The 9,363-nt window shown below is 35.9% G+C and overlaps 1 protein-coding gene across 1 annotated transcript in view; it reads right to left on the bottom strand.

Annotated features, from left to right (window-relative positions):
• Nucleotides 1–382: 382 nt before the first annotated feature.
• Nucleotides 383–9,363, bottom strand: part of LOC131156162 (protein root UVB sensitive 2, chloroplastic) — a 75,222-nt gene continuing 66,241 nt past the window's right edge. Inside the window, exon 12 of the mRNA XM_058109625.1 lies at nt 383–802. The gene's annotated coding sequence lies outside the window, so the exon portion shown is untranslated. The remainder of the gene's footprint in view (nt 803–9,363) is intronic.

Raw genomic sequence — 9,363 nt, 5'->3', positions numbered from 1 at the left:
CTCAGAAATTGCTGCAAATATGCCAAGATGCCAACCACAGGAAGTCCATCCGTGCGTACCCAATGGCCCTCCAATTGTATTATCGCCTACTAAGTGTTTCAATGTGAAATGAAAGCAAATCAACATCACTTTGCCACTTCACCAGGAAAAAATATACAGGGGAAATTGAGATGGTGAGAGGTTCCTGGTCACATACTGACCACAGCCACGGCCACAGCCATCATCATGGTTGTAAAGTTGCCGACTTATGCTATTTTTTTCTTTGTTGACCTAACCGGGCAAACTTTTCAATAATTTACTACTTCAGCGTACCAAATAAGCAGCTACCAGTGCCCCCGGGCATTATTATAATTGAAACATAACTTTCCGGCCAGCTGATAACTAGCGCAAAAATGGAACCAACACATTCATTGCAGATTCATTAACCATGTGATAACACTGCTTAATTTGCTACCAGGATTCATGCACCCAAGCTCTACAAATTCGCACAGTTGCGCGATCACGACCGTGCAATGCTTGCCGGGTACAAAATATAAAAAATAAAAATAAAAATGGGCAACCTTGAATATTAGTCGCTGGCCGGTGCAGTGGACAGTAAAACTGACACTGTTGACGGTAGGCGGATACCCGGACGAATCCAAAAAAAAAAGAGAGCCCTGGAGGCACTTTCTTAAGCAGATGCGTTCACCCACAATTTGACACCAACCTTATCAAGTGCCCTAACAAGAAATCGAAGGCAAGCACTTCGTGCAGGGCAACAAGATCTCTACAGCTAGGCCCCAGCCCGCTGGTACACTGCCTGCTAATCAAATTACAATACTTTATGAGGCATAAAACACAGAGTGAAAAAGGCTGCAATAAATTATACATCAATCAGCACGCCCACTTTGACTTCCAACAAAAATGGTGAGGGGTCATAGAGAGAATTAAAGATCCACTCTGTTTGGATAGCATGTTACGTTAAGACATGTAAGGCAGGTTTATTTAAGTATGCCAATTGACACATACTCGCAAGTTGTTGGCATATAATATTTATTTAATTAAGAGATTTTTATCTGTTAAAGCATTGACAAATTATATATACAAAAAATACAGTTAAACCAATATAATATAACAAGACCTACCTAATGTATAAATTTCTACTGGATTTTGTTCAACCTTCGTTCTCCTTGACTGCTACCATGCAACCCCCTACTGTTTTCCTCCTTTCCCTCCTTAACAGCTAATATTTATATCCACCCACTTTAATATATTCACTGATTAGGGCTTGTATTCTTACCCATGTCTGTGCAGTTCTGTCCACCACAAAGGCACTAGCAGAAACGTGGGCGACTGCAACACAATTTTTAAGCTACCCAGACACAAGCAAAAAGTACTTTCAACCATTTGATTAGTCAACACCGGCAGAACAATCTCAATAATCGCCATATAATAGCATTAAAATTATTTTACACGGCCAGGATAGTGACTTTCATGCAGTGCAAAAAATAATCACAAATCGCATGAAGATTATACCATTTCCTTTTCACTTTTTTTTTCTCTTTGTAACTTCTATCTAACTTCTGTTGCCCTTGCCACATTCTTCTGCCTTTAAATGTGCTCGATGCATGTTGCTGTGGAACTACTTACCAACCTTTTCTGAGTTGGACAGAATAAAGGATAATCCTCTGCATGATTCACTTCCCCTTCCCATCCCAATCCAATGCTAGCTATCTATTCCCCTTATCAGCTATCCCTAGCACCTCAAATTTCCTAAAATATGATCTATTTAAATAACTTTTGATGTGTTATCAGTTCAATAAACTAAATGAACTGCAATAGGATGTGGTTAATGCATGCAAAGTTGACTTCGTATTTAACTGAAATTGGCTCTTCGCACTCTCTCCTCAACAAGCCAGCACATAGCCTAAAATTTTCAAACCATCCACAGCACAACACTCATTTTACCTTCTATAGCAATTCTTTTTATCAAGTTCCATAGAGGTAAGATGAGCTTGGGAATGCGACAGTATCACTCTCTTGAATTATATATGCAATTTAAAACCTTATTCTATCAAAACTAAGTCATAAAAGGATTATAGTTACAACAAGGTTCTAATTGTTTCTGATCTTCACTTTGGCAGGGAAATTAGCATCCCATTTTGTATCCTATTTTTATCTGTTAAAACATGAAGCATTTCAATGGTACGTTCTGAAATTATTATCTTGAACATGAGGTCAAAGTCCTAAATCCACACTGCCATATACACATTATAACGTGTGATTAATGCGTGCACATGAAAAGAGTACTTAAATTTTGAGTTGAGGCTATGCCCCAAAAATTCATTTCCTGCAAAGCTCTTATTTAAAAATGTAATGGGATGTTTGGCAAACTGAAAAATTCCAACGTGAAGGAAAAAGAGCACTCGAGGAAGAACTAATCTAGCATCACAACACATTTGGAGTTTCCCTGAGGACTTGCAGAGAGAAGAAAATGTATGTTTCGTTCATTTTTTGCTTTTATTTTGTTCTATACTTTAAATTGTTGGAAAGATGCCTTATCCTCATATTCTCTCCTTTTCTCCCTATAATAATCTTCATGGTTTGTCCGAAAAACAAAACGAGCCAAATCCTTTTCTCATATTCTGTAACTCCAGGATTGGAAGATTTTAAGGGTCAATACTATACCAAAATTTTCTTGCAATTATCCTTGTTTTTAGATAAAGGAGGGAATTCTATTAAGAGAAGAGAAAATGAATGTGAGGACAGGGCAGCCTGATCAGAGAATAAAAGAAAACAAAATTAATAAATAAATAAAACAAAATAGAAGAGCATTCCTATCCTGTCAAAAAATTATAAAATAAAAAAAATACTGAAAACTCTAGAAGCAAAGCATCGTAAAGAAGCCAAAAAATACTGCCTTGTCCCAAAGCAGCTGGCCAGGCATGTTGTGCCGGGCACCCCACTTGTGCCAAACAACAATACAACAACTATTGTTATTGAATATATAACAAAACTAACGCAATGCAAAAATTAATAATAAAAGACAGTAATAAAGAACAACACAAGAATTTACGAGGTTTGGTACAAAATTACCTACGTCCTCGGAAACCGACGATCAATCCACTACTTCCAGAAAATAACAACTTGGGCAAATTTCAAATTACCAATATTAATTAGAAATACCCTAGAGTACAAATACTATTTGTAACTCTTCAAATGGGAGGTATGATTACAAATGGTGAGGGAAGCTCCTTATATAGCTTCAAACTAAAATTTAAAAAAACTTTCCACCAATGTGGGACAAAAAAAGCAACAAATCTCCATCTTGACGATAAATTCAATAATTTTTTTTAGTCACAAACATTCTTTAGGGTTCCACATCATCAATATCTTTCAAAAGTACTCAAACTTGTAGGATATTGATCAAGTCCAAACAATGTTTGAACTTGATTGTTATCACGATCTTGGTCAACATATCTGCGAGATTCTTAGTTGTAGCAATCTTCTAAAGAAGTATTTTGTCTTCATCAATAATGTCCCACATAAAGTGAAATTGAACGTCGATGTGCTTCGTTCTTACATGGTAGACTTGGTTTTTTGCCAATTTAATAGCACTCTAACTATCACAGAACACAGTAATGTGCTTCTGAACAACTCCCAAATTTTCAAGCAAACCCTAAAACCAAATAACTTCCTTAACAGCCTCCGAAGCTACCATGTACTCTACTTCTATCGTAGACAAAGCAATAGTAGACTGTAAGGTAGACCTCCAACTTACTAAACCATTAGCAAAGGTAAATACATATCCAATAATTGATCGACGTTTATCCAGATCACCTGCAAAATAAAAAACGACATATCCAACAACACATTGTTCAATAGTATTATTTTTCTCAAATACTATACCAACATCAATAGTATTCATAATATATCGTAAAATCCATTTCACAGCTTGCTAATGTCATTTACCCAGATCATGCATATACCTACTCACCATACAAACAGCTTGTGAAATATCAGGTCTTGTACAAACCATTGCATACATCTGACTACCAATTGCATTTGCATAAGGAACTTGTGACATATACTTGCATTGTTTTGACTGCTCAAACATCCCAAAACTTTGTACTACCTTCTTCAAATACTGTTTCTGAGTCAAACTAACTCTTCCTCTCATTCGGTCTCTGCATATCTCCATATCAAGTATCTTCTTTGCTTCACCAAGATCTTTCATTTCAAATTCTTGATTTAACTAACTTTTCAGTTTGTTGATTTCTTCCCTGTTCTTTGAAGCAATCAACATATCATCAACATACAAGCATAAATATATAAAGATAGATTTTGTAGTTTGTGAAAATAAACACAATGTTCATGTTTATTTCTAATGTACTTATGACTAATCATAAACTGGTGAAATCATTTGTACTACTGTCTTTAAACAATACAACAATTTTCTCAGTTTGCAAACCCAATTTTCTTTTTCAACAACCTCAAATCCATCTAACTGAGTCATATAGATTTTCACTTCCAAATCACCATGTAAAAATGCAATTTTTACATCGAACTGAATTAGTTTAAGATCAAATTGTGCCACCAAAGCCAACAAAATTTGAATGAAAGAATGTTTAACAACTAGAGAAAATACCTCATTATAATCAATATCTTCCTTCTACGTGTAGCCTTCAGCTACCAATCTAACTTTGAAACAAACATTATTTGCATCTAGAAATCCTTCTTTCGTTACATAAACCCATTTGCAACTAATTGCTTTCTTACCTTTGGGCTGTTGGGCTAGCTCCCAAGTCTAATTCTAATGAAGAAACTGCATTTCTTCATTCATCGCTCTTTTCCATTTATCTTATTCATAGTTCCTCATTGCTTCTTTGAAAGTGCAAGGAATATCATCATCTACAACTGGAAGCGTATAAGCCACCATGTTAGTATATCAAACAGGTTTTCGAATCTCTTCTTGGCCTCTGAAAAACAATTGATTCTTGTTACTGTGAAGATTCTCGGATTGAAATCTCCTCTTCTTATACATTGTTCCCTATTGTAACTGGAGAGTTACATCGTGTAGCCTTATTTCTCACTAAGTTTCCCAAAAATGTGTCAACCTCCACCTGTTGTTGAGTACTACAGGTATTTTCTTCAACTGGTGACTCCTTACGTATTGTTTTCTTTATCATTGCAAGCTCATCAAAAGTCACATCCCTGCTTAGAATCATTATTTTCGTCTCTAGACACCAAATATGGTATCCTGACTCCTGCACTAATCCCTAAGAATATTATTTTCTTGGCTCTAGGATCCAACTTAAATTCTTTAACATGATAATAAGCAACAGTATCAAATACATGTAAAGAATCATAATCATTAGCAAAGGTTCTCTAGACAATACCTCATAGGGTGTTTTTCCCCCAATAGGAGATGACAATAGATGATTGATGAGATGACACGCATACCTAACAGCCTCAACCCAAAACCTTTTGTCCAACCCATTAGACAACATACATCAAATATTCTTTAGCTGTCACCCCATTTTGTTGTGGTGTATTTTTAACAATAAAGTGTCAAGCAATACTTTCATCTTGACATACTTTCACAAACAGATCACTCGTGTATTCACCACCATTATCTAATTTGAGCCATTTGATCTTTCTGCCAGTTTGGGTTTCAACCAATTTTTTCCACTCAAGGAAAATATCACACTTCATTTTTATTCGTCATAGCATACACCCAAACTCTTCTAGAAAAATCATCAACAAAAGTGACAAAATAATGCATACCACCCAATGAAGTAGTTTTGGTAGGCCCCTATACATCTGTGTGGATGTAGTCTAAAATACCTTCAGTCTACTGGGTTGCAGTGCCAAATTTCACTCTTCTGTTTTCCTAGAATACAATGTTCACAAAATTCAAATTTACATACCCTTGCACCCTTCAACAAACCTCGTTTAACCAATTGTTGCAAAGATTTTTCACCCGTATGTGCCAATCGCATATGTCATAACCTTATTGTATCTGAACCTGCATCTTTCTCAGAAACGACAGTTATTGAGCCAATAATTGTACTACATTGAAAATAATACAAGTTATTTTTTTGTAATATCTTTCATCACCACAAGCGCACTTGATTTAACCTTTAAGGTTCCATCTTTCAAGGTAATAGTAAACCCTTTAGATTCGAAGGCACCCAATAAGATCAGATTTTTCATTAAGCTTGAAACATATCTAACATCAATCAAGGTTTTAACAGTTCCATCTTGTCATTTCAATTGTATTGAACCTATTCCTGATGTTTTAAAGGTATTATCATTTCCCATAAAAATAACCCCCCATCTAATTTTTCAAAATTAGAAAATCATTCCCTATTGGGGCATATATGATAGGAACAATCAGAATCCAAAATCCACTCACCATAGTAATGTGTCGAAAATGTTCCAACAAGAGAAAAATATGACTCATTTCCATAACACTTGGCTATATAGGCATTATAATGTGCTTTGCCCTTATTCTTTTGCTACAATTTGAGGCTACAATTTGAGACAATATTTCTTCCAATGTCCTTTCTCATGACAAAAGGCGCATTCATCTTTAGCAGGTCTCCCTCGAGATTTATCCCTTTTTCCAAGTTTACGACTCCGAGAACATCCCCTTATTTTCAGTGCTTTTGCTACTGTTTCTTTATGGACCTTCTGATCCTTTTTTCAGCATTAAGTATTAATCAATGCAGTACAATCAACATCAAAATTAACTTTATCCTTCTCATACAATAAAGTGGTGGTGAGATGTTCATAATCATCAGGGAGAGAATTCAGTAACAATAGGACCTTGTCCTCATCTTTGACCTTTCATCCAAATTCAACAAATCAACCAAATTTTTATTGAAAGCATTTATAAAAATTCTTGGTTGATACTGAAAGCAAAGCAATTTCTTTTTCAAATAGAGTTGATTTTCCAGACTCTTAGTCATAAATGTATCTTCCAATGTCTTCCACAATTTCTCTATAGATGTCTCCCTCATAACACAATATTTCTGATTTTCAGAGAAACAAAAATGAATGTAACACATGCTTGACGATTGATCGTTTCCCAATCTTTGTTGCCCATGTCCTCTAGTTTATTATCCAAAGTAATATCTAATTCCTACTGGTACAAGATGTCCATCACCCCACATTGCCACATACCAAAATTATTGGTACCATCAAAATTCTCCACCTCAAACCAAGCATTAGTTGTCGTCTTTGAAGATGATGACGAAGTTGTTGGGGTTGGAATTAGTGTGGACAGAGTTTCTTCTACTGTTGTAGGCATAGATTCTGCCATCTTCCAAAAATATATATCCAATATCAAACCAACAGGACAGAAGGACTAGGATGAATCATGCCACACTTATCCCAATTGTGTCTACTCTGTATATTCTATGAAATTCCACTTTGACAAGGCCGACCTCCATAGAGCAACTGAGCAATAAGGTCTTTTGGCACTCGCTTAGACAAAGTCTAGGATATTCCACTTTAATAAGGTCGACCTCCAGGGAAGCGACTAAGCCGCAAGGTCTTTGAGCACTAGCTTAGACCAAGTCTTTCTTAGGCATCAAAAATGGAATCAAGGATCTTAACAGAAAAACACCCCCATATCGGCACTATTCAGCCAAGCTCTGATACCAATTGTTGTGTCGGGCAGCCCACTTATGCCAAACATCAATACAGCAACGATTACTATTGAATATATAACAAAACTAAAGCAATGCAAAAACTAATAATAAAAGACAACAATAAAGAACAAGACAAGAATTTACACGGTTTGGTAAAGAATTACCTACGTCCTCAGACGCCAACGATCAATCCACTATTTCCAGAAAATACAACTTGGGCGAATTTCAAATCACCAATAGTAATTAGAAATACCCTAAATTACAAATACTATTTGTAACTCTTCAAATGGGAGGTGTGATTACAAATAGTGAGGGAAGCTCGTTATATGGCTTCAAACTAAAGTTTAAAAAAAACTTTCCACAAATGTGGGACAAAAAAACAACAAAGCATACAGTGGTCCTTAAAAATTCCAGCACTCTACATCCAAAAACACTAGACCGCACAGATGGTGCATCACAACAATGCCTTCCCCTCCTATTTCCTCCCAAACCCCTATAACTAGTCACATCAAAATCTGCTAAACCACTTGTCTAAAATTTCTAAACAACCAATTCCAAATACTCCATGAGAAAGAAAAAGGCAACAAATATGAGCACAAGTCTTACATCTGTGAAAACATAAAACACACATTATCGAGATTTCACCAATATACAATGGATTAATTATTTGTAGAATTAATACTAGTGATGACAAAAAGATATAACTAATCCCATGACCTCAGAAGGCACTAAAACTTCCAAATGGGTTGTCAATAGAAAAGAGGTTGAGTGGGGGATGCAAATGACATGCTAAAGGGGTTTACGTATAAAGTTCTTAAAACCCTCCCATTCAGAAAAAAATAATAATAATAATAATCAAGGACATTAAAGGAAGCATGTTCATAACAATATCTGTCTCACAAGTCTTCATAGAAACAAAAAACAAGAGCCATAAACTCTCATCTATGCTTGTGTCTACACCGGTGTGTTCACGAATGCACACAAATTATAGGAAGCATAAGCTTTTTTGTTCATTGGGGAGCCCCATCATGCTAGAGCTACAAAGAGGGGATAGCCCATCCCCTAATCTCAAATCCCCTTCCCATCCATTCCCATCCCTTCCTAAGATTAGAACCTAAGTTATTCCTCAATCCCAAGTTCTAACCATTGAGATGTCGTGCTGGATTCACATTATTGACATTGACCCCCCCCCCCCCCCCCCAAAAAAAAAATGTTAGAAATCCACTGTTTTGTTAAAAACCATACTACTTTCACATTATGTGAACGAGATTTGGTCTCAAGGGATCTATCCCAGCATTTATCACCAAAAGAATATTTCAGAAACCACATTACCAAGACACGGCTCTCCTTTCTCCGAACTTTCATTTACAACAAACCTCAAAATTAATAAAGAGATCCCACATACTATTTCCAACCCTAAGGAAAATGCCTTGATTCTTTCTTAATTCTTTCAGGATGTGGATTATAATGCAAAAAGGGGCATAAATTAATGGCCAATCTTGAATGGTACACCCACATAACGAAGCAAAACTAGACAATGTCTCATAAAGGATAGCTGCTAGTCCACTCTTTGATTTTCAGACCATAAACTTCTTCAAAATTTTGTAATGAAAGCAACATGACAAAAGAATTATTCAAATCATAAAACAAAAAGAACATGCTATGATGTAGAGAGAGAGAGAGAGAGAGAGAGAGAGAGAGAGAGAGAATTTCAAATGAAATCCCA

The sequence above is a fragment of the Malania oleifera genome, chromosome 5 (genome assembly GCF_029873635.1).
Source record: "Malania oleifera isolate guangnan ecotype guangnan chromosome 5, ASM2987363v1, whole genome shotgun sequence".
NCBI lineage: Eukaryota > Viridiplantae > Streptophyta > Magnoliopsida > Santalales > Ximeniaceae > Malania > Malania oleifera.
The sequence above is the reverse complement of the archived record's forward strand: the minus strand, read 5'-3'. Positions and strand labels throughout refer to the sequence as shown.